The 26,127-nt window shown below is 37.7% G+C and overlaps 1 protein-coding gene across 1 annotated transcript in view; it reads left to right on the forward strand.

The window, feature by feature from the left end:
- The first annotated feature begins 265 nt into the window (after positions 1 to 265).
- Positions 266 to 26,127, forward strand: part of LOC139463940 (beta-1,3-galactosyltransferase 1-like) — a 91,539-nt gene continuing 65,677 nt past the window's right edge. Inside the window, exon 1 of the mRNA XM_071245399.1 lies at positions 266 to 470. The gene's annotated coding sequence lies outside the window, so the exon portion shown is untranslated. The remainder of the gene's footprint in view (positions 471 to 26,127) is intronic.

The raw sequence follows: 26,127 nt of genomic DNA on the forward strand, positions 1-26,127 counted from the left end.
CCGTTACGCAATCTTTCAAAAACACCCCACCGACCGCTTCCTTTCCTTTAAACCCTTAAGTCCCACACTGAGAGATTACATAACGCCGAAGGAAGGCATGGGGCATGTTACAAGTCGTTCTTTGTCTGTGATCGTAATAAACCACTTCCTTAAATTCCGCCGCTCTTGAGAAGAAATATAAAAACATTCTCAATTTTCAAACTTCAAACTTTTAACCTAAGACAGCTTAGAACGAAAAACGCACAGCCTGCGCGAGACACGTTATACGAGACTCCATAAACACTGCTTTGATAGAGCGCGCGCGAGGCGAACCGATGCCCGAATGGAATGGGCCGAACGTTGAGGTGAAAGATACGAGAATCGGCGAGCGCCCACAGTGCTAGCTACTTGTGGAGGTGTTGACATCGGAGAAACATAAAGTTTTCCCCCGGGATATATATTTACTGGCGGCTGGACTTTGAAGGCAATATGTGAGTATTTGTTTCGGCATTTGTGGCTTGTTTATTTCAATTATTGTCACGTCCCTGTACTAGTGTGTCGGCGAAATATGCTTAATGAACATTACATTCTCCTCAATACTTGATGTTCGACGGGCAGTTGTTGTTCCGTTTGATCGATATGTTTTGTCGTGTGTGAACAGATTTATGTTTGAATTACTGACTGATATTACAAGTAAATGAACTGTAAAGCGGTCTTTTAGAGAAATGAAAACATATCATTCATCATATTCCAGGAACTACATCTGGCTAAAGGGTTTAATAAACTTTTCACGTGTGATAAATTAATGTAGAATGAAGACTAGCCTTCTATCTAATACAGAACTAGGTAGACATGAGTCAAATCCAACTCATTTTGGACTTGTGATTTAAGACATAAATGTATATTTTGTACCCAACCACAATCAGCTCTCTCTCAACCACATCCCCATTCTACGAAAAAGATGAAAATCTTTTTTTTTCCATTTTGGTTTGTTTAATATATTTCTATGTATTATTATTCTGATATATATATATATATATATATATATATATATATATATATATATATATATATATATATATATAATAAAATAATAAAGTCCACGTTAGTCCATCATCTTCTTTATATCAGTTTCATATACATAGTACTTTCGCTGTCTTCAGTGCTGAAGAGCTGTCATGAGACAGCGAAAGTACTATGTATATGAAACTGATATAAAGAAGATGATGGACTAACGTGGACTTTATTATTTTATTATATATTACATGTACACCTAGTGAACATTTACCTCATTTTTGTATATATATATATATATATATATATATGGTGAAGTTTATTGGGGAGGGGGGGGGAGAATAAGTCATGGCTATATTCATCTATCAGTTAATGTTTGTATACAAGAAATATACAATTTGTATTGCCAGAATTAAAAGTTTAATATATTTGTCCCGATCAAACTGAACCAAGTCTTGTTTCCTTGGTTCCACATTCTTTTGAAAAAAACAAAAACAATTATTTTTAAGAAAATCACAGACTAAGTTTTCCTCTACCAATAGAAGTGAGTCACTGGTAGTTCTTTTCCCTGAAACCTCCCAGATCCATCGGCACACGGGCTGTCTGCTTGCGAACTAGTCACCTCAATTTAGCTGATAACTTTTGATAAGATAAGGTTTAATGGCCATGGCCCATGGAATTCCAGATTATATTCAGCATCAGTGTGTGAACTCTCAGGGCAGGGTGGAACTGCCTGTTTCAGAACATGCACACTGGCAGACAACTGGTTTACCAAGTCTCAGACCTTTTAGATGTGACAAAACTTTTATGCAAGTACAGAGGTTGAAGGCTTCCGTGTTTACCTGTAAGCATGGTAAGTCATTTGTGCATATGTTCTAAAGGATTGTTAAAATCCTTGCTCAAGTTCTTACCACTTAATTTAAAAGAATCAATTAGTTGGTTTATTGTGGAGTTTATAGTTGCATTCAAAATTGCTGCTCTACATAGCAATGTGTGTGTGTGTGGGGGGGGGGGGGGGGGGGGGGGGGGTGGGGAGCTTGTACTAGTCTGGACTAATGCTGGTTTTAGGGGTTGAACCCACTGAGATACCGTGCAGCAATGTAACATGAATAACCAACCCACTCCAACACTTTATACGTACTCCAAGTCAGGCAGTCTTTGCTTTATCCCCTAAACGCCAAGTGCAGGCAGGATAACTACCAGTCCCCACCTTTAACATCTTTGGTATGAGGCTGAGTTGAGTAACATTTTACTTCTACTGTATGTATAAATAGTTTTATAAATAGACAATATATATTTTTATCAACATGTTGATTTTAAGCGAAGATTTCAGGAGAAATTAAAGCTTGAAAGAATCACTTGCTTTTCCTTGTAAAGTCTTGTTGTTTCATTGGCCCTGTTGTAAAATACATGGCCATTAAATGGTGGTTTCTTGTGCTTGAAATTCTACCATACACTCGACCCGTGAAGATACGGGGTAGAATTGGTCTTCAGCAACCCATGGTTGACGTAACAGGCGACTATGCTTACGTAACTAACAGGATCGGGTGGTCAGACTCACTGACTTGGTTTGATGCATGTCATCGTATCCCAATTGGATGGGTCGATACTCATGATGCCAATCACTGTATTGTCTGGTCCAGACTCGATTATTTATGGACCGCCGTCATAAAGCTTGAATATTGCTGAGTGTGCAACGAACAAATACCATATTCTCTAAAATCTTAAACTGTTAATTAAGCCATCATCAAAGAGGTTAACCAACAACATTCAATGACAAATGTTAGTGTTACTTCACCCAATATTGCCCATGCGTTGTCTGCATGGTACAAATTGGTCACACAAAGTCCCCCAAATTCCACTTGGACCAAAATCCTTTATCTTTTAAGGCTTCAAATTATTGTTCATCAATGCAAACTTCATCTTCATCAAAGCTTCTTCATCTGCATACAAGCCACTGACAAATTGCTGTTTTACTGCATCAATAACCCAAGCTGAACGTCATTATTCCCTGTTTTGTCTGCAGGAGGTGAAGACAAGCATAAATACTTCTCAAGCGTAGGCTCAGGGTAGGAACAGTCAGTTTGCCCCAAAACCATCAAAGTGTTTTATTGAAATGGTCCTGACACTTACCTCCCGCCCTGCTGAGCCGTGACACAGAGTTCCCCCTGGAAATAAAAGTAGCTGGGATTTGTAGCACTTCTCTCAGAAGTGTTCCTTTTTAATTACTCTTTGACAGATGTCCCAGTTGCCATGGAAACCGAAAAATAGAATTGTTGGGACTTGGTTAGTCTGTCTTACAGACCCTGATACAAACATATATCAAATACAGCCCATGCAAGTCTATAATGTTTGGCAAGTCTAGATTACTGCAGTATCTGAAAATGAAGAGAGTCACTGGCTCCCTTTTATTATATTTTTATTAAGATAATTGAACAACTGTTTTTTTCTGTATAATATGTTCATTTCAGAGACTAGATGTTAGTCTAGGACTTGGTTCGTCAGTTATTTTTCTTCATAAAGTTTGGAAATATCAGTTAGTGTTGCCAGACCAATTTATTTTCATTTTACACCAAATTACAGATAAGTTGATATTAAATTTTGATTAATTTTCATAAAAATAAGACAACTTAGGTTCATTGGAACATATTTTTTGAGCATCTTTTTGTTTGTACATTTTATAAAACATCAATTTCAAGAATTGTTTTAAAATAATCTCCAAACTGCCTAAACTGCCTAAAGCAAGTGAAGTCCTGAAAGGAAACTCAATTGTAATTATGTTGGAATATTTATGAAGAATGCTTCAACATTGAAATTGTAGTTTGTATTGTCAAGGGCTTTATCAATACATATAGGTGTACTGTGATTGATGTATGAATACTAAGTATTACATTTACAAGCCATTTTCTCATTTCTGTCCTCAATGTGAGTGACTTAAGTGAAAACTTCAGTTTAGTATTATTGTTTGTTTGTTGTTTAACACCACACTCAGCAATATTCCAGCTATATGACGGCGGTCTGTACAAAAATAGAGTCTGGACCAGACAATCCAGTGATTGACATCATGAGCATAGATCCATGCAATTTGGATACAATGACATGCATCAACCAAGTCAGCGAGCTTGACCACCCGATCCCGATAGTCGCCTCTTATTACAAACATAGTTGCCTTTCACGGGCAGCATGGGTTGCTGAAGACCTATTCCACCCGCATCTTCACGGGTCAGTATTAACAGTAACAGTAAGTAGGGTAAGCTTGAGGCAGTTAAGTTAATAATTGCTAGAGAATTCTTGTACACACTTACGATATAGTATTTTACAATTCTTGTGTATCATGTATATAGCAGACCCATGAAGCTCCAGGTTAGAATTGGTCTTCAGCAACCCATGCTTGTCCTGAGAGGCGACTGATGCGACTTGGTTGATGCATATGTCATCATATCCCAATTGTTTAGATCGATGCTAATAATGTAAATCACTGGATTGACTGGTCCAGACTCAATTATTTACATGCCTCCTTCATATCACTGGAGTATTGCTGAGTGTGGTGTTAAACAACAAACAAACAAAGCATATGACCTACTTCCATACATGATACAGCCTTACAGGAATTAATTTCGCGATATCCAAGGTGCACCAGTGCAGGTAACACATTGCTAGTGCAGGCAAGTTTTATTGTCAGGATGCACCCAGTGCAGGTTATATTTCCCACCACAAGTGCATGGTAGCAGTTATGTTTGATAAGAGTGGAAAACTGAATTAAGTACTAGCTGCAAATCTTTTAGAATCCACTAGGGCTGGGACGGGTAACTCGGGTAGTCAGGTACTCGGGTCGGGTGGGTACTGAGTAGGCCCCGGGTACCCACAGGACTACCCGGACCCGTTGCTAGTCACGTGATTATATTGTTTAATGGCAAAAACTATCTAGAACTCTATGGTTACACTATAAGTGACAAATATTCACATTTCTTTCCGACTATGCACACTTTCCTTCTGACTTTATAGGCTTGCATAAAGATAAAACTTCAGTGAACTTAAGTGTATGCATGACTAGATCATTTTATACTTGTATCTAAATATATTTTGACAGGAGTACGGTCAAACATTTCCCAATCGGATATTTTGTACCTCTCTCTTGAGACCTACAGCGGGTAACTGGGTAGGGTCGGGTAATAGGGGGGTGGGTACCTGGGTAGGGTCGGGTAATAGGGGGGTAGGTACCTGGGTAGTGTCAGGTAATAGGGGGGTGGGTACCTGGGTATTATCATTTGGACTCTTCCCAGCCCTAGAATCCAGGAAACAAAAGTTCATGAAAATAAGAAATACACAGTTCTCAATGCTGTGAACTAATTCTTCACAATTACCATTTGAACAGTCACTCATGGGGTTACATCACATCAAACAGAGACTTTGAAACTTCTGTTTAAGGTTGTTCACTTGATATCAAGATGTGAAAAGCCATATACAGATTTCTTCTAAATAAACTACTGGAGCACATTCTCAAGTTTATTTTCTCTTTTAATTTACATAATATTCAAAATAAATGAAAATACAGTGTTTCATTTATGATAAAATGGTGCAGCCAATATTTTGGTGGTGCAACCAGACAAATTGACTTGGTTGCACCTTGTGCAGGGTGAAAAACAGAATAAAATCGTAGCCTGCTTTATAATTTCATACTAGTCCACTAGCCCGAGACTACTAAATTGAGCTCAGGACAAGTCAATATCCAGTGATGGTAGTCCTCATTAACTAGAAGCAATTATGGCCTATAATTCTGAACCGGTTTGTAATGCCTTGATTTTGCTGCAAATTCAAACAGAATAAAACTGAATATATAATAATATACACAGTAATCATTTTTGTCTCATTCCAGCTGAGCAGGACTAGCTACAAAACTTCTAGCTTCAATTTTGCTTTATTGGAAGCGAGTCTATGTTGATAGTTAAGATAAGATAAGATAATATTTATTGCAGAAACGTTCCATTACGGAACAGATGCAATTTTAAAAAGACAAGACATTATGATTCATATATACATATATACAGACATACATAATTTACATTCCTGTAGACACATACAAAAACAAAACAATCAATATTACATATTTGATGATATTTTTATACATAAAATGTCAACGGTTGATTATGAAGGGGTATTTATTGTTTGAAATTATAGATATGGAAACAAATGCAGTTGATATTGACTGCTTCATTATTTGACAGGATGTAGTGAAATAATTTATCTTCATGACTGTGGACATTTAGATTTACATTTTGTCTGGGTAATTTTTCAAAGAGTATAATTTCTTTCTGGAGTGTGTTTAATACAGTGAAGTAAGTGGTGTTTTTCAACATCAATGGTTGGACATGTAGAGCATAGCCTCTGATGTAGTGGGGTTGGTGGCTTTGTGTGTCTTCCAAGTTCAATATTTAATTTATGGTTACTTAATCTTAGTTTAGAAAAGTGAACTCGATATTTTGTTACTTTACAGTGACTGAGATAGGGTTCTAATTTTATTTCATTTTTAACTATCCTATATGTCCTAAGTTTATTTCCTGTGCCTCTTGTTGTATTTACATCTTGAAGAGATTCCTTGAAGAGGGAGTTGAATTTAGATTTGATTGTCTCTTTGAATATTGGTGATAGGAAAGCTGAAATACTCAAATTGTGTTTTCCTAAGAATAGATTGAGCTGGGAAACCCATCCTAATCGGGTTTTTTTTAACCAAATATGTACTTTCTGTAAAAGCGTTCTGAAGTATTATGATATCTACATTTACTAAGCTCAACAGGTTCAAACTACATTTGTAAATTTTTTTAAAAAGATTGACTGCCCACATTTCATATCTTGACCAAACATAGGCCTATGTATGTAAGCTTGATCTCATGATAATTATGGCAACAAATACAAATTACAATTATCATAAATCTGTGTGATTAAATGTGGTTTCATTCATCGTCTGACTATGAACATGTTGAAGGAAGTAACACACAGAAGATGAGCCTGGAGCTCGTAAAATACAATTACGAGCAGCCCCAACATTAACCCGAAATCATCTTGACAGTTGCACTAACAGCTAGGTAAGCTGGAAACCCCTCTAGCTAATGTTCATTCTTCTCTGACTTTATTAAAGTAATCTATCCCTGACCTGACATGCCGTTCTTCAACGATGCTCTAATTGGTATATAATGACTTTTCATGTCAGAGAGGAGAGCTGCTTCACAAAACCCTTGTTTTCATTACAAATAATTGAGATGCTTTCCAGCTTTTTTCACAATTCTGGTAATCTTATTAACTGTGGAAGAACTTGTTAGCTTGGTGTTGTATCCATCTCATGTTGTGAACCCAGTTCCTGGAAGTGTGGAGGGAACCGATTCCGTCCTTTCCAATGAATAACACAGTAACTTGAGGAGGGTTCACTTTGTGTGATTGGTAATTTAATGGTAACTTATCAAACACAAAAGTGTGTGACACAGGCTGTTTGGTTGATAAATGTTGATAAAAAGGATTTGATTAACAAAGATGACTGTTCATAGGCTATGATGAATATTTTCCTGACAAGTATACAAAGGAGATATGATAAGGGCCTCTTCTAACTTTTTACCAACTAGCCATATGGCTACTAGTATTTTTTTCAGGTAGCCAGTGGGAAAATGAGGAAGTCAAGCCTATATTGTCAGTAGCCAAAAGCATTTAAACATGTTAAAAGTATCTTTCATCAAAAAGCTATTATAATATGTACAAGTCATAGCACCAGTCTTGGGATTGTATATAAGTGGAAACTGTACTTGATTTTTGTTATTTGTGACTCAAATAATGATGCAATGTACATGATTTGGGACTAGATTATGTAGGTATATCCATGCTTATCCAATGAGCATTGTCAACTGAAATATAATACTAATTACGTTAATATTTATGTACTTCATTGTCAACTTTAGGAGGAATTATTCGAAGTACAATTATTAGCAGACATGTTTTCCAAGATCAGCTGTTATTTATTTTTGTGTCTACCATGGTCTACAGATGTGTAGCAATAGAATTTAGTTGCCACAAGATATTTTTCAAGGTAGCCATGGCTACCTCTGAATATTTGAAAGTAGACAAATTGAAATTGAGGTCACTTTGGCGACCGTTTTAGTCACAACTTTGAGGCCTGCATCTGTGCATTGGATATGTATAATTTACGGAATGAGGAAAACTTTTACAAATTATTATGAAAGTTATCAGATGTGATGATATAGATGAGTTATAGACTTTATTTTCAGCCCATGAATGTTTTGGACATATTTAGACACATAATGTGTACTTGGTGTAGGTGAAACAGGCTGCATTTGTGAATTGTTTTTTCTGATATTTGAACACGAGCAAGTCTTTGACCCAAGTGGATTTTCTTTATAGATATAGAGAAAATCCCTACAGATTATATATCATCATGATATATGCCAACTAGTTCATATCGGGTCCCAGACTGGCTCATGGAATAATTAACAGGCCTCAGGTGTTTGTTTCTTACTTTCTTCTGACCATTGTGCCCAGATTGTTGGCAACAGAGAGTACCTGACGATGGCCTTATTTCACACGACCTTGGAAATTATGTTGGCATGGGCATGGGCCCCCGAGAAGATCAAAGATCAAGGTCACAAGATAGAAAAATCTTACTTAAATGTTTGTGGTTACATCTTCGCGAAACAATTTTTAGAACTTTGAGGAAATAGAAGTGAAGGGCTGCTTGTTTTAGCAAGTATACATGAAAACACTTCTAGCTTTTGATAGTTAATTAGAAAAACATTGGTATTGTGTATTCATGGTATTGTTTTGAACCTGCAGCTGGTGCTGTCTGTTTCAAACGAATTTTCTAGGCACCAAATACCAATAACACTCAATTTTAAAGGTTTATCTCCTCAAAAGATATACTTCATACATGAGAATATGACCATGGATATTAACTATATCATTAGCGTTGGTATCACAAAGGATTGGAAACAAAATAATAATGATATCAATAAGTTTGTATCAAAATATACATATTTGAAAAAAAATTATTATTGTCTGAATAGGTTGTTTGAAATAAGAACCTGTTAGAACTTTCTGTTTCTCAATAATATTGAACTATGACGGTATTTGTATACATATTTCAATATTTCTGGAAATACACATTGTTATAACTGATATGCTTGGTAACCTGTTATGAAAACGTTTCTTTCAGTAAAGTCATGTTTTTAGTTTGTGTTTGTTATCCTTGAACCAAACATTGTACCAAATGAACGGAAATACCTCCACATGTTCAGGCCAGAATCACAAGCATGTGTCATTAGAATAGTATTCGAGCTATTTTAGTTGTTTTTGACCATGATCTTGTTAAAAGTTTAAACATCATGCAATCACAACATATTAAAAGTGTAATGAGAAGTTTTTTGTTTTAGCCTCAGTGTCATACCTGCATATGTCATCCCCCTAAAACTAACACCAATCTTTACTCAGCACATTTAGCCTTAGTGTCATACCTGCATATGTCATCCCTCTAAAACTAACACCAATCTTTACTCAGCACATTTAGCCTCAGTGTCATACCTGCATATGTCATCCCCCTAAAACTAACACCAGTCCTTTACTCAGCACATTTAGCCTCAGTGTCATATCCGCATATGTCATCCCCCCTAAAACTAACACCAATCTTTACTCAGCATATTTAGCCTCAGTGTCATACCCGCATATGTCATCCCCCTAAAACTAACACCAATCTTTACTCAGCATATTCAGCCTCAGTGTCATACCCGCATATGTCATCCCCCTAAAACCAACACCAATCTTTACTCAGCACATTTAGCCTCAGTGTCATACCTGCATATGTCATCCCCCTAAAACTAACACCAATCTTTACTCAGCACATTTAGCCTCAGTGTCATACCTGCATATGTCATCCCCCTAAAACTAACACCAATCTTTACTCAGCACATTAAGCCTCAGTGTCATACCTGCATATGTCATCCCCCTAAAACTAACACCAATCTTTACTCAGCACATTTAGCCTCAGTGTCATACCCGCATATGTCATCCCCCTAAAACTAACACCAATCTTTACTCAGCATACTTAGCCTCAGTGTCATACCCGCATATGTCATCCCCCTAAAACTAACACCAATCTTTACTCAGCACATTTAGCCTCAGTGTCATACCTGCATATGTCATCCCCCTAAAACTAACACCAATCTTTACTCAGCATATTTAGCCTCAGTGTCATACCTGCATATGTCATCCCCCTAAAACTAACACCAATCTTTACTCAGCACATTTAGCCTCAGTGTCATACCCGCATATGTCATCCCCCTAAAACTAACACCAATCTTTACTCAGCACATTTAGCCTCAGTGTCATACCTGCATATGTCATCCCCCTAAAACTAACACCAATCTTTACTCAGCACATTTAGCCTCAGTGTCATACCCGCATATGTCATCCCCCTAAAACTAACACCAATCTTTACTCAGCACATTTAGCCTCAGTGTCATACCTGCATATGTCATCCCCCTAAAACTAACACCAATCTTTACTCAGCACATTTAGCCTCAGTGTCATACCTGCATATGTCATCCCCCTAAAACTAACACCAATCTTTACTCAGCACATTTAGCCTCAGTGTCATACCCGCATATGTCATCCCCCTAAAACTAACACCAATCTTTACTCAGCACATTTAGCCTCAGTGTCATACCCGCATATGTCATCCCCCTAAAATTAACCATGCTAACACCAATCTTTACTCAGCATATTTAGCCTCAGTGTCATACCCGCATATGTCATCCCCCTAAAACTAACCATGCTAACACCAATCTTTACTCAGCATATTTAGCCTCAGTGTCATACCCGCATATGTCATCCCCCTAAAACTAACACCAATCTTTACTCAGCACATTTAGCCTTAGTGTCATACCCGCATATGTCATCCCCCTAAAACTAACACCAATCTTTACTCAGCACATTTAGCCTCAGTGTCATACCTGCATATGTCATCCCCCTAAAACTAACACCAATCTTTACTCAGCATACTTAGCCTCAGTGTCATACCTGCATATGTCATCCCCCTAAAACTAACACCAATCTTTACTCAGCATACTTAGCCTCAGTGTCATACCTGCATATGTCATCCCCCTAAAACTAACACCAATCTTTACTCAGCATATTTAGCCTCAGTGTCATACCCGCATATGTCATCCCCCTAAAACTAACACCAATCTTTACTCAGCATACTTAGCCTCAGTGTCATACCTGCATATGTCATCCCCCTAAAACTAACACCAATCTTTACTCAGCATATTTAGCCTTAGTGTCATACCCACATATGTCATCCCCCTAAAACTAACACCAATCTTTACTCAGCACATTAAGCCTCAGAAACTGTCCTCAAGATCAAATCTAAATTTTTCTGTTAAAATATAAAAGAAAACGTCAAGTTTGGTATCAAAAGGAAGCGCCATCCAACCAACAGCTGTGTCAATTTCCCACAGGTATCTTCGTCTTTTAGAAATAAGCTATGGTCCTCGCCACATGTTAGGTGTGTTTGTGTGCACAGAGGAATGTTTGGATGCACCTGAGAATAGGGGGAATTTGCCTGCTCAAGAAACACAGTTTTTTGCCAAATTAGTTATTAGGTTCTCTTAAAACTACTGCTTTATTTTGTCAGAACATAATTAATTGATGCGGATATGCGTCATTTGAGGTTACCTCCTGTAAGATATGTTGCAGTCTTTTGAAGATGTTTACACATGATAAGTATCTATCATTTTTAACTGTTTAAGAGTTGTGAAGAAAACAAATCTGATTTGGGTGTTTGGGCAAAAATGTTAAATTTATTGCATAAGTTGAACACATGTTTTGGCATGCATGGTGTATGACAGTTTTTGTAGTGTGCTTGGGGGATGTTATTAAGATGAGTACTGGCCTGTGTTAACATGGTTAATGTATTTCTCTTTTCATATCTTCAGTAATTTGAAAAGTCTAGTAGTCTAATGTCCCTCTTGAAAGGAAAACAGTTGTCAGGTGAATTGTGATATGCATGTTGCACTTGTTACCACACAAGCCAAATGCACGCTGTTTTCTTGGGGTAACCGAACGTGTCAAATTTTTTTATGTTTTTTATTGAAATGTGATATAGAGCATTAGAGAGATGATTTAGAGCATGTATGTATTTATTATGTCTCAAAGTGAGATTGACCAATCAGAGAGCAGAACTACTAACCCAATATGAGCCTGAATAATGTCAATAAAAATCCAAGATGGTTGTTATGAGACCGTATACCATCAGTAGCACCCATTTTGGATTTTGCAACACCCACCTCACATATTTCACATGAAAATTTGGGTACAGAAATTCGTTATTTGACATTGTTTTGTGTTTTAATATCATTGTGATGTGCAAAGATATTAATGTTTATCATGTTTAAGGAAACCATGTTCGTGACTTTATTAGTAAAAAGGCATACAACGGAGGTCACTTAATTACAAATAGCTATATTATAGAACATAATATGGGATGACGAGTGGGTAGAACTCTTGACACCAGCAGTGATAACTCACCAGATACCGATTGTGTAATTCCTATTTTTTTTAATGGCATTGTTATATATTTGTTACAACTGCTACTCAAAAAACAATGGTGTTTATATTCAAGTTGGTACTTCCGCTTTCCAAAGTGTGCAGTGAGGTTGTCTTATTTGTGATAGTCATTTGGAGACATAAATGCAAAGTGAATTAATGCGAGCGAAGACCACTCGCATTTTTCACATTTAATTTTCACTCGTGTTAATGTTTCACTTGTGTCTATGTTTCACATGTACTTGTTGATCAGTTTTAGATATACAATGTCAGTATGTAAAATGTCTTCTTCATCTGAGGGGTGTACCTACCTTCGTTCATCATGTCCAGGGGTGGTGGGTTGGCCAAGTGGTTAAAGCGTTTGCTTGTCAAGCTGAAGACCCGGATTTGATTCCCCACATGGGTACAGTGTGCAAAGCCCATTCCTGGTGTCCCCAGCCGTGATATTGCTGGAATATTGCTAAGAGCGGCATAAAAACCATACTCACTCACTCGCTCAACATGCCTATGGTGTTCTTTTGGAAACACAAACCCTTTTATCAGTATTTTGTAATATCCTTTTAAGTGCAACATATCAATCATTATGTAAGTAATGATGTCCCCCCCCAAAAAAAATTAAATGCCAAAAAAAGCGTTAGCTTTTTTCTGTAATATTTATATTTCATGTTCAAGTAGGAAAAAAAACATGACTTACTCGTCCAACTGTATCATTTATTGACGATCTTAAAACCTGTGAAGATCCGGGGTAGAATAGGTCTGCAGCAACCCATGCTTGTCGTAAAAGGTGACTGTGCTTGTCATAAGAAGTGACTAAAGGGATCGGGTGGCCATTCTTGCTGACTTGGTTGATGCATGTCATTGATCCCAATTGTGTGTATCGATGCGCATGATATAAATCACTGGATTTTCTGGTCCAGAATTGATTATTTACAGACCGCCATCATATAGCTGGAATATTGCTGAGTGCGGCGTTAAACAACTACAAACCAACCAACCAACGACTATTTTAAGTTTGTTATGAGTAAAGCATATGTTTGGACATGGAGTTGTTAAATATATACAATTCATGTTGCCGAAAGTTTTGTGTCTACAAACTGATATTATACACTGTTAAGGGTGTATCATTTTATTGCAATTTTGATAAAATAAGTCATGAAATGTGCATCTTCCCGTAGCAAGAGAGTAAACTGACTATAAAAGTCCAGTTTCCACCCTTGCCGAACTAGGCTGGTATTATGGAGTTACATTTTGGCTGGACTGACAAGTCTATGCAAAGTCTAATCAAAATCGCGCATCGAAATCCGATTCGTAAAATGTCGTGCAGACATGTGCAAGTGCACCGCCAATTCGTGGTCCACAGATATTTTTTTAATCTTTTGATGTTTTTAATCAAGGTGCTCACGTGATTTGATGCGTTTCGCGACGTAAGACCCGTTTTATCACAATATAGACCTTGATTATCGATCAGATCGTCTTGACTGGGTGCCGCTGTGTTTGTTTGAAGTAAATGCGAGTGATACGAGAGGCGGAATCTGATTGGTCCATAGGAGAGGCTTAGAAGGGAAATAACTCATAATAGCAAGTGGCGGCGCTACGATCGAGCCCAGGAATTCCAGCCAAGTTTGGCAAGGGTGGAAACTGGACTTTTAAAGTCAGTTAACTCTCTTGCCTCGGGAAGATTTGAAATGTGATGATCGCCCTCTCAAAATTGGAAATAAAGATGACGTTTAAGGTCCCAACATTGGAGAATTACTCATATACATTTTATGAGACTGGATCGTCTTTATTTGTTGTTTCAATTTGTTTCTAGAGGCAGGATCTGCGTTAGTTTGTTGTTGTAGGAAGGATAGGTCTTCTTTTTTTTTGACAAAGAAACCTACAAAGAAGAAAAATATTTTGAGAAGTGGCATCTGTGAAAATGATAGTTTGCATCCTGAAAAAAGTATGAACATGATGAAAATAAAACTTGTGTGGAAGGGAAATAATCTTGTAAACAGTGAAGCTGATAGACACTGCAAACACGAAACGTTGTTTTTCATATATGGGCAATGGATGGAAAAACGACTAAAAATTAATTAAATTGATTAATTGGTGAGCGTCCAGAACATGCAGAAAGTGTACGGAAAAACATCGAGTTTTTCAGGCTTAAAATAGATGGAAAAACAATGTTTTTGCTCCATCTTGTACAAATGTTAACGACCAATTACATTACGATGGTCCCCTAATGCAGCAGATGCCCAAGGCTTCCGTTAGGATGCAGTAGGTTTCATATTTCTGGCTGTGGTGGCGTGCTTTTCTCTCGTAGCTGTCCCTCGCAGGGCAGCAAGATTTGCTCATAAGTCAGTTTTAGGATATTCAAACTGTCAATGGAATTCAGACATGCGCCAAGACAAACTAAACCATGTTACCAAGTTTATTGACATCACATATCCCTCTGCCATGCACAGTTAGCTCTATCAGACACTTGGTTGCCTATTATTTGGTAAAAACAGTAAATGTATGAGTTGTTGCCTAGAGCGATTAGAATGGACTATTATTACTTAAGTAATTTTACTTTAGTTACTTACACTCAACATTGTCTTTGTTATTGTTTTTTGTTATACATGGTTGCTGTTGGGACTGATCCATTACAAACAAAGGGGTGTAATTATATGACTGTTGGCGAACTTTCCTGTAGGCGAAAGTAGACCTAATCTGTAACCACATAGAGCTACAAAAACATGCTAGAATAATTTGGATGATTGCTTATAGATATATTGTAGATGTGATGGAAAATGAACACCAAAATTATAGTTTGAAACAAGGACAATACATGTTTAAGTACAATACAATTACGTGATAAGCTTAAGAGCAGCTTGTTGTCTTGAAACTCTTATAATTAAAAGATGAGTAGAGTTGTTTGTGTTTGTATTTCTCTCTTTTTGTGGAATTATTAATGCGTCGTCTGCTTGTCATCTGAAGGATATCAATCATCAGCTGTCACCATCTGCCGTGGTCTTGCATAAGTGCGAGAACAGGGCGTGTAAATGGGACGTACTCTGGTAACTTCAGCGTCACAATATCTGCTCTGATCCCACCAAATTCCCAACACTGGAGGATACAGTAGTAATTCAATTCTGGTACCATGCATGTATATGACCTGTAATAATCTGTGTTTAAAAATATGGTTTGGGGGCGTTAATAAAATTCACACCGATGCTAGAATATTGTAATCAGTTCAGCTGGATAATTGAATACCATTTCTTGTACATATTACATCACAATGCTACACATAATTTGGACAACCCGCGCAGATCCTGGTTAGAATAGGTCTTCATTAAACCATGGTTGTTGTAAGAGGTGATTATGCTTGTCGTAAGAGGCGACTTGCAAGTTATTCAGTTGCAGTTTACAGATTTTTGTTTACGTATTTATTGGTTACATTTGACCACGAAACGGAAAGTATGTGTGACTGTTTCTTCAACATTCACTTCACATTCTAATAATTTTGACAGATGCGACTGTCTCTTTGTCAGTTACGTGCTGTGAACAAACTGCGAAGTCACATGAGCGTGGAATGGCAAATTTGAAAACAATCTGCGAAGAACTCTACTGGTAGAAGTCATTGCTTTCACGAGGAGCAAAGAACACCGTGCCAAACTCAGACCTGTAATCTAACACGCGAGAGCTGGCCAATAAAAGCTTGACAAATAGAAATGCCAGAGCACGCTGAAGCTCGATTGACAATGTCAATCAAGCAAAGGGAGGAGCTTGATTAAATCTTTCTGTTGTAAGTTCATCGTAAATTCCAATGTCAAATAATGACAGAATCTCGACGGAAAAACGAATGTTAGAAAGCGTTCAAAAAACGTTTTTTCGTCCAATTCCCATATATGGGGAGAAACAACGTTTTCATGTTTGCAGTGTAGCACCACATAAAGACCTAAACGCAATTCAATTCCTCCATGTTTGCCTGAAAAGCCATAAGACATATTTTCTGTATGATTTCCCATTGTTGCTTTTTTTAAAACATTTTTTGGGGGAACATAAATATTACGTCTCGGTGAAACAGAAAACCAAAATCTGGACAAAAAACAAATCAAGATTTTCCAGAGAACAACTTTGCTTCCATCGGCTGTTTCAGACAGATTTATGTTGATGGCGGAGGTGATAGCCAGACCACAGGGGAGCCACATATTGTTCTACAAGTACAAAACAAACAAACACAGACACTTGTGAAAAGCTGACACAACTTCTATATTACCATAACCCGGCAACTGTGACCCACATCTCTGCCCATCTGCCTTCAATATGGCTTCCATCATCGAGATGGAGTTTCTGGGAGCTGATGGTGATTTTCAGTTATTAGGGTTAGGTGTGTGTGTGTGTGTGTGTGTGTGAGTAATTAAACATCTGGATGAACTTTGGTGATGGGTGCAAGGTCTAACAGTTTAATAAGACGGTGTAAAGTGGTTTATTTATTGAAGTGTTTACACAAATTAACTCCCTCAGGAAACAGGATTCTCATCCTGGAAGGAGATTAAAGGAATATTTGTATTTTCTGGAGTTAGAACTTATTGCAGAAAGTTCGGCCTTGTGATATTTATATATCAAAGCCCAAAGACTAAACATCGTGAAAAGTTTTGCAGACTTGTATAATATAAGCCAGTTATTGAATATGCATCTCAAGCACCAGACAATGAGTTTATACAAATATATAACTGGCAATACTCATCCTAAGTAATATCACCTAGCACAGGTAGAAAATATTGCGTCTTGTATGAATATGATTTGAAGAGATGCAGAAAATATGCACTGTATGTTACAAAAGAGAGGGCTCCATTGATCATTTTATGATCATTTTAATTGTATGTGTAGTAGATTTGTTAGATTAATATGCATTTCTTACATTGTGGCATGGGCATACGTTTTTTTCTGATTTCTCTGTTTTGATAAGAAATAGAACCAATGTTCGGACAGTCCATGTTAGATATAATTCCCTCAATCACTAAGTTTCGATTTATGAATTGGAATACCTAACGATGATAAGCACTTGGTACACTTTTTATGCTGTTAGTACAGTGGTCACTCCGGACCCCCATTTCAATGCCGGGGACCCCCAAAATGTATTACCGAGAATCACAAGGTCTCTAAAAAACTAGACCTTGCTTCCTAAACACTTACTTCAAAAGTTGTATGGTAGACATGTGGAGGACATTTCCAAATTTGACAATTCAATCACCAAAATGATGTCTGATGCAATTCCGTATTTTCACTTGTACCAAAAGTGCCCATGTTCTTTCAGGTGAACAATTGACTTGGCTTTGCATGTGTTTGCTATGAGTGCCATCAGTGGTGAAAGATAGTTCACCTTTTCAAGAACACCTGGTATCATCAGTAATTTATAAGGATTCATAAATGTATGCTTATGATATAGTCAGAACCTATCTTCCCGAGGCAAGAGAGTTAACTGACTTTTAAAGTTCAGTTTCCACCCTTCACGAACTATGTTGGAATTCCTGGGCTCGATCGTAGCGCCCTCTCCTCTTGTATCACTTGCATTTGCATCAAACAAAATGGCGGGGCCCAGTCAGGACGATCTGATCGATAATCAAGATCTTTATTGTGATAAAATGGGTCTTACATCACGAAATGCATCAAATCATGTGAGCACCTTCATTAAGAACATGAAAATATTTGGAAATCTGTTGACACATACTTTGCAAATCCTGCAATCAACCGAAATCTGCAGGACAGTTTACAAACTGGATTTTGATTTTGTTGCGCGATTTTGATTGGACTATGCATTGACCATGTTGACTCTTTAGTCCAGCCAAAATGTAACTCCGTAATACCAGCCTAGTTCAGCAAGGGTGGAAACTGGACTTTTTCAGTCAGTTAACTCTCTTGCCTCAGGAAGATGGTCAGAACCATACAATGGACTTTTAGCAACGATTTCTTAGCATTATGGAAAGGGTTTTGTTGCTTTTAATGTCAATACAATGGTGCACCCATTGTTCCCTGAGGGTTGTCGGGCAAGTATGAAGTCCCACTCCTCCATGCTGTGCACAGGTGATGCAGACATCCTGTACTGTGTGTGTGAGAGAGAATTGTATTATCATCTTTTTATATTCTCACAGCTAATGTTTGCAATCTGTTGGGAGTTATCTAAAGAGTTGACGGTATTTTCAGGGATAGAATTGTTTTCTAAGCATTTTGAGATATTTTCAGGGATAGAATTGTTTTCTAAGCAGTTGGAAGGGGGGGGGGGGGCATTCTTAAGGAGGTTTAAGTGTGCTCTTTGCAATTCAGTGTGTCAACAGGAATACTTGTGACCATCATTAAACTCGGTGGATGCCGTTTCCCCTTGTAGTAGATAACAAGCAGTCATAGTTTTGAAAGTTTGCCCTTCATCATTGAGACTGATAAGACACTTTCAAGTTTTTCGATCTGCATCGTTGTTTTTGGGTGAATCCTACTGTGCATCAAGCATATTGATTTGATTATTTTCCATGTGTTGTGCAGTTTGCTTGAGTTAAAGTATATTCTTCACTGACTTTGTATAATAAACATTGATGCAAGGTATTATAAAAGAATTCTAAATGGAACTTATTTCAACCATGCCTCTGGCAATCATAGACAAGGAATGTTTTACCCTGATATTACAACATGGGCAGAAATCATTGTGCATCTGTTTTCTTTGCCATGATTAAAGACTTAGGCCACACATTTTTTTTTTCGTTTCACGGGCCCACCCCCCCCCCCCCCCCCCCCCCTACTGAAAAGCAGCTGGAAAAGAAATAAATTTATTTTTATTTTTATTTTGTCTCCTGATAGTAAACAAGACCCTCCTATACAACATAATATGTTATTTATTAATTCCATGTCTACATCCCTATCAGTGATTCAAGAATGCTTGTCATAAGCATGGTACGAGGCGACTAACGGGATCGGGTCTTCAGCAACCCATGCTTGTCGTAAAAGGCAACTATGCTTGTCGTAAGCATGGTAAGAGGCGACTAACGGGATCAGGTGGTCAGGCTCGCTGACTTGGTTGATGCATGTCATCGTATCCCAATAACGTGGATCGATGCTCATGATATCAATCACTGGATTTTCTGATACAGACTCGATTACTTACAAATAGCTGGAATATTGCTGGATGTGGCATTAAACAACAAACAAACAGTGATTCAAGAAGCCAGCTGCTGTTTTAACTAAACTGAAGAAGGACTTGCACATAGATAAATAATTGAGGGACATAGCTGATTTATTTTTATTTGGACCAACCTTGTATGAAAAGCTGGAATAAATCCGTGAAACATAAAATTAAAAACATGCGGCCTTCTTCCATTTGTTGGGCAGATTAACCTGTTTCCGACATCTGACGTGGGGGAAGCATGCATGTAATATGATTGCCGCTATGTATATAGTTTACACTGAGGATTAGGAAGGCTGAGTGCTTCTACCGACAAATACTTATTACTGCGGTTACTCAACTTACTGTGATGTCTATTCAGTGGCAACATTAATGAAGAATTTGTATACTCCATCAGACAACATTAACATACCTGTGGCTTCGGGAAAGTAGTTTCACATTGAAATGATGTGAGGCAGTGCAATTAGCAGTGAGTGAGTGAGTGAGGTGGGTTTGATGCGGCTTTGAACATTAATGGAGTGATCTGGCGTGTCAACTTAAGCCCACAGCTTTAGACTAATGGGCCACCTATGTACAAAGTACAATTATCATTATTTATCTTATCTTTTCCTCGTATGACTACGCAACAAACCCAAGGATTTGAGGTAATTTGATGAGTTTGCCATTTTTGACGAACTGTTAAAATGTCACATCGTCAGGATCATATTGAGATAAGAAATTATTGTTTTAAGTGTTACATGTGCAAGGTCAGATTTAAATCCTGTTATTCATATATAATCACATTTCTATTTTATATGAGAGAATTAAATCGAAAATATTACATTTATTATCCTGCATTTTGAAATTATATCCAGTTTTACACAAGCAGATTGTAAAAAATAATGTGCAGATATAGGAGGTGTTTGTATGCACAAAACGTGATGTGAGTGAGTGAGTTGGGTTTCAGGGCTTGATTTAGATGTATTTAACATGCACCAGTGCAACCTATTATCACAAAATGCAACCAAATATTTACGCCTAGTGCGCCAAGTGCATGTCCAAATCTTTCAAAATTGTGGCTAACCCTTACATGTCCACACAACATCGATCTTTGAACACAATCAACACCTGTCAGCTTATTTACCTTACTAAATCAATAACCCCTTTTTATGTATTGTTTATGTGTAATTTGTCTTGCTTTTTGGGTTGACGTCATCCAAATGTGGGCACATCAAGATGATGTGCACGTATTTCAGCTTTGATATGTTTTAGGGATCTGGTGCAACCTGGTTTTGTCTGAAGCAACTTGGTTTTCACGTCAACATGCACCTGGTGCAAGTTACATCAAGTTCCTTTAATCGAGCCCTGGCTTGTTAGGTTAATCAGTTAGGGAAGAAAACACAGATTGATACAGGCCATAGATGTTTGCCACTTTGGTGTAACTCACAAACACGGTGAGAATGCTAACAATCCCAGAATTATGATCAGGGAAATCTGTAATTTAAATCCATGATCATAGGGACATTATTCTAGACATATATTCTATTAAACAGATTATACAACAACTGAAAAATGTATCCATCTTATGAAATCTACAGAGAGACTTGCTATATCTGCTATATTTAACATAGGTCTATTCAACTACAAATTTTACAATGAGAAAACGCTTATACCCTTGTATGCAGGATATGTAAATTTTCATGTTATTGTATTGTGTGCCAATGGCCTTTATTACTGAATACATTTGTCTGTCTGTCTGTCTGTCTGTCTGTTCTACACCGTGGGGGTGGTGGGATAGCCTAATTGTTAAAGCATTCGCTTGTCATGTTAAAGGCCTGGATTTCATTTTGAGTTAAGTTTATTGTTATAACAGTCTTGGTTGATGCATGTCATTGATTCATCCCGATTGCATGGATCGATGCTCATGATGTCAATCACTGGTCAAGACTTGATTATTTACAATTCATACAGCTGGAATATTGCTGAGTGCGGCGTTAAACAACAAACAAACAAACATAATACTAAGAAATGAAGTGTAGTGGATATATTTCTCAACTATGATGCAAAAACAACAAGGATATATTTAACAGAGGCAATCAGATCGGTCGTGTATTTACTTCGATGATTAAAACATAACGTATCTGTGACATATACATGATATAGAAACAAACTATGGAGAACCTTGATGTGGTAGCTGCCAGATGCTCTCCAATATAACATTGTGACCCAGCACAAGCCAATCTGCTTCCGCAGCAGTGCAAGTTTGAAGGATACTGTCTCGTTACGTCAACCGAGTTTTCTGTTTCAGACAAATAATCTGTTTCCTCGTGTTTGCAACATATGCAAAGAAAATTCACAGAAGCAGTGACGCATTTAGCATACAGACTGTTTACTTGTCTGATAATACATTCGTATTGGGATGTTTTTATATCAGAATTTTATTTATTTTGGACAGAGTGAAGCGAAATTTCTTTTTATCCCTTCCTCAAATATACATTTATCGCTTATGTCCTGTGATTATTAAAATACCTGAAATTGATATCAGCTGTGTGTTATCATTCAACATGTTCATAAGCTGCAAAGACTTTTGATTCAAACCCCTAGGCCTCACATCTTTTATTTTTCGTTTCACGGACCTGCCGACCCTACTGAACATGCTGAAATACAACTGGAAAAGAAATAAATTATAAGAAAAGATTTATTTTTATTATGTCTCCCGCTAGTAATATTAACCCACTTATACAAGGGGTCAAGAAGCCTTCAGTTTTTACTCCACTACATAAATAAATGATTGACAAAGCTGGAACAAATCCATAAAACATAAATATGTAACAGTGTGGCCTTATGTGAAAATAAAACATCAATGCCAGAGAATAATCAGTCTCCAATATCAGATTCCATTAAGCATAAAAGGCAAAATAGTGATGAAGATAATATAAATAAGTGATGACACAAGGTGTTTGCAAAAAGGATAAGTAGTTTCTGATGCATCAGTGGTACTTGCATCTCACATATTTGCATGAAATCCAGGGTCCGGAAACGGTTATATACGCCGGACATGTCCAATTGGGAATCTCAAATGTCCGGTTTAAAAAATTGCTTACCGGACATTTACATTTTTCTGTCTGGACATTTTAAAAAATAAACAGCGCTACCTTCGGGGTCCAAATAATTGATGAGCGTTATTGTATCCCTTCACCGACTTCATGTGAATAAACAGGCATAACAAACTTTTTGTCAATGAAAGTATGAAATTTGATATAAAACATTAAATGTTGAAAACATTAATGTTTGTTAGTTGCCCAGTGCCACACAGCAACACTCGCCAAGTGGCAAACTTGATTGGAAAAATTCCATTTCAGATTCTTAGTGAAGTTACATCTTCAAAGGTGTTTACTGTTGTTTACATGTAAAGTCAAACTTCATTATGACACCAGATACCGGTACTTGACCAGTACACACTTGAGTTTGGATCCATTGAATTATTCCTGTTCCACATGCTCAATGAATATAGAATTACATTTCTATCAGCTCATACCTTTTCTGAAATGTGTTCATCTCATCCGATGTGTATCAAAAACGTTTGGAAAGCTTGGAAACAAATGTGTAAATCACCCCTATCTTAGAAGCAATTGAAACCTTTGGATGGGCTTCAAGTGAGACTGCCGATTGTAACATGAAGGGTCAGTTCAAGTTCATCATCTATTGATACAGTGGAAGGCCTGCCTGACACCAGCCACTGTTAGGTGGAGGAGTCCTGACTCTCCAGACCATCATGGTCACTTAGACCATGGCCACTTGTAAGACCAATGGTTACCTGTTAGTTTGTTTGTTTGTTTGTTTGTTGTTAAAAGCTGCACTAAGCAATGTTCCTGCTATATGACGTCAGTCTGTAAATATAATTGAGTCTGAACCAGAAAACCCAGGTGACTAACCATGCTAACAGGATTGGGTGGTCCAGCTTGCTGACTTGGTTGATGCATGTCATCGTATCCTAATTGCGTGGATCGATGTTCATGACGTCAATCACTGGATTGTCTGGTCCAGACTTGATTATTTACAGACCGCCATCATATAGCTGGAATATTGGTGACTGCGGCGTTAAACAAACAAACAAACATTCCAGTCATATCACAGCGCTTCAGCTTGATGTGGATGAAAGCCCAAAGCGCTGCAGGTCTGAGACGTTTACCACTTTGGTGAGGCAAACCTGGAAACATAATTGGGACGAATCCAAGATTATAGTTTTCTGGCGTGCCCAAGGGACACAACTGCACAATGGACTGCAGTTGGAAATGATCAAATGGAGATTTGGGTGGTTACAATGGGAGAACTGGTTGTTTTCACCAGTAGATTATGGTGGTACCGAAGTGTATGCATTGATGCTTGTACTATTAACCAGTTTGTCTGGATCAGGCAACGACAAATCAAAGAGACAATTGTGGTTTATAAGTTTTATTGCATGTGAACATTACTCCTGTAATCTACAGTGTAATCCTATGAGAAGATCGGGGTTAGAATAGGTCTCAGCAACCCATGCTTGTCATAAGAGGTTACTATGCCTGTCGTAAGAGGTTACTATGCTTGTCGTAAAAGGTGACTATGCTTGTCGTAAGAGGTGATTAACGGGATTCGGTGGTCTGACTCTGCAACTTGGTTGATGCATGTCATCGTGTCCCAATTGCGTGGATCAATGTTCATGATGTCAATCTCTGGATTGTCTGGTCCAGACTCGATTACTTACAAACCGCCGTCATATAGTGGAATATGGCTGAGTTGGGTTAAACAAACAAACAAACACAACGCCAAGGAACACAACTCATTTATTCATTTTGTTCATGCCTCGTTGACCACAGTGTGTCAAACAAACAAACTCTCCAGTTGACACTAGCTTCCTGTAGGCTTCAGACTCACTTTGAAACTTCTCTGCCTTACCAACTTGTTTGGTGATTCTCCTCTCTACTTGACCATTGTTGACCACCTCTGCGATCTAGTGGTAAAGCATCTGCACAGAGGACGAAAGGTCAGGGTTCAATCCCCAGCCGTGTAATACCAAAAGACATTAAAAGGTGGTACTTGTTGTTACCCTTCCTAGAGATCGGCATTAACGTGATTAAGGGGCTAAAACAAGGACTGGTCGGATCAGAGACAGTGCACTGTGTCTGAGTGGGGTATTCATGTAAAACTGTGGCATGGTATCTCAGTGGGCTAGTACAATAAAATCTGCATTAGTCGAGACTAGTACAACCACACACGCATGTACACACGCAATCTAGGTGCAGTAATCTTGAGAGTGACGTTATTTCACCTCACCCGCCTCCACTCCAGTTCAGTGCCCTATGGTACACACTAGCACTTACCCTCAGAACTGAATCTCTCCATCTCCTCTATGTGGCACAGCTAAAGACTGTCAGCTATGGCTAACTCTCCTTTTCCTTCATCATTGCAAATGAGTTAAAAAAAATTCTCCCACTCGGACTAGTTTCCCCAACTTTCCAGATCATTAAGCATTGATTAAAGACTCACCTTCAGAAGCATACCTGCGTTGACTCAAACTGAATCTATCCTTGTGCGCTTCATGCATACATTACGAATGGAGCTATGTGCTTTACAAGTGTATCATCATCATCATCATCATCATCATCATCTTTTTGGACTACCTTGTGGGTGTGTTTAAGACTAGTGTAAACCTTATTTTGCTCATCCTTAGAGTTTGTAGCTAGTCCTACTTGAATAAGATTAACAAATTACTGTTTACATTTTCTGTCAGTTTTATTCAGTTCCAATTTGGAGCTAAAATTGAAGCATTGAGAACTGGTTCAGAATAATAACTCTCAAATGCTTCTAGTCAATGAGGACTACCATCACTGCACTTGTACTTGTCTTCAGCACAGTTTAGTAGTCTCGGGCTAGCAGACTAGTGTGAATTTCGAAGGCTGGATAGTTGAAATTGTAGAACCGACCCCGGCACTCTGGTCTCTCACCACATAGGGCTTATGACTGTAAATATAAGTTGGTTCATATCAGTGTCATTCCATTAGTCTGTGTGATCTCCTGTGGACTTTATATGCGTATTATCACTTGTACATCACGTTCATGTGCTCACACGATCCTACTGATCAATGTTGATAATGGATTATACCTTCCAAGCCGTCTTAGTGTCACTGAGAATTAATAGAGGCCACAAACTTGATGGAGCAGAGAACCTCAACTATTTCAGATTTATCATGTTTAGTAGCTGTAAAATATATTTGCAGATGAAATATGAAACCTAAATCTAATTTGGATTTATGTTTATTAACATTACAAAAAAATAGAAAAAAATTCCCAACTTTATTCTTATCCACAATTTTTTTTTTGTAATTTATTTTCATGGTTATGATATAGATATGAAAGATATGACGGATATGAATCATTTA

Source organism: Haliotis cracherodii, unplaced genomic scaffold, assembly GCF_022045235.1.
Source record: "Haliotis cracherodii isolate W230 unplaced genomic scaffold, xgHalCrac1.p SCAF_16, whole genome shotgun sequence".
Taxonomy (NCBI): Eukaryota; Metazoa; Mollusca; class Gastropoda; order Lepetellida; family Haliotidae; genus Haliotis; species Haliotis cracherodii.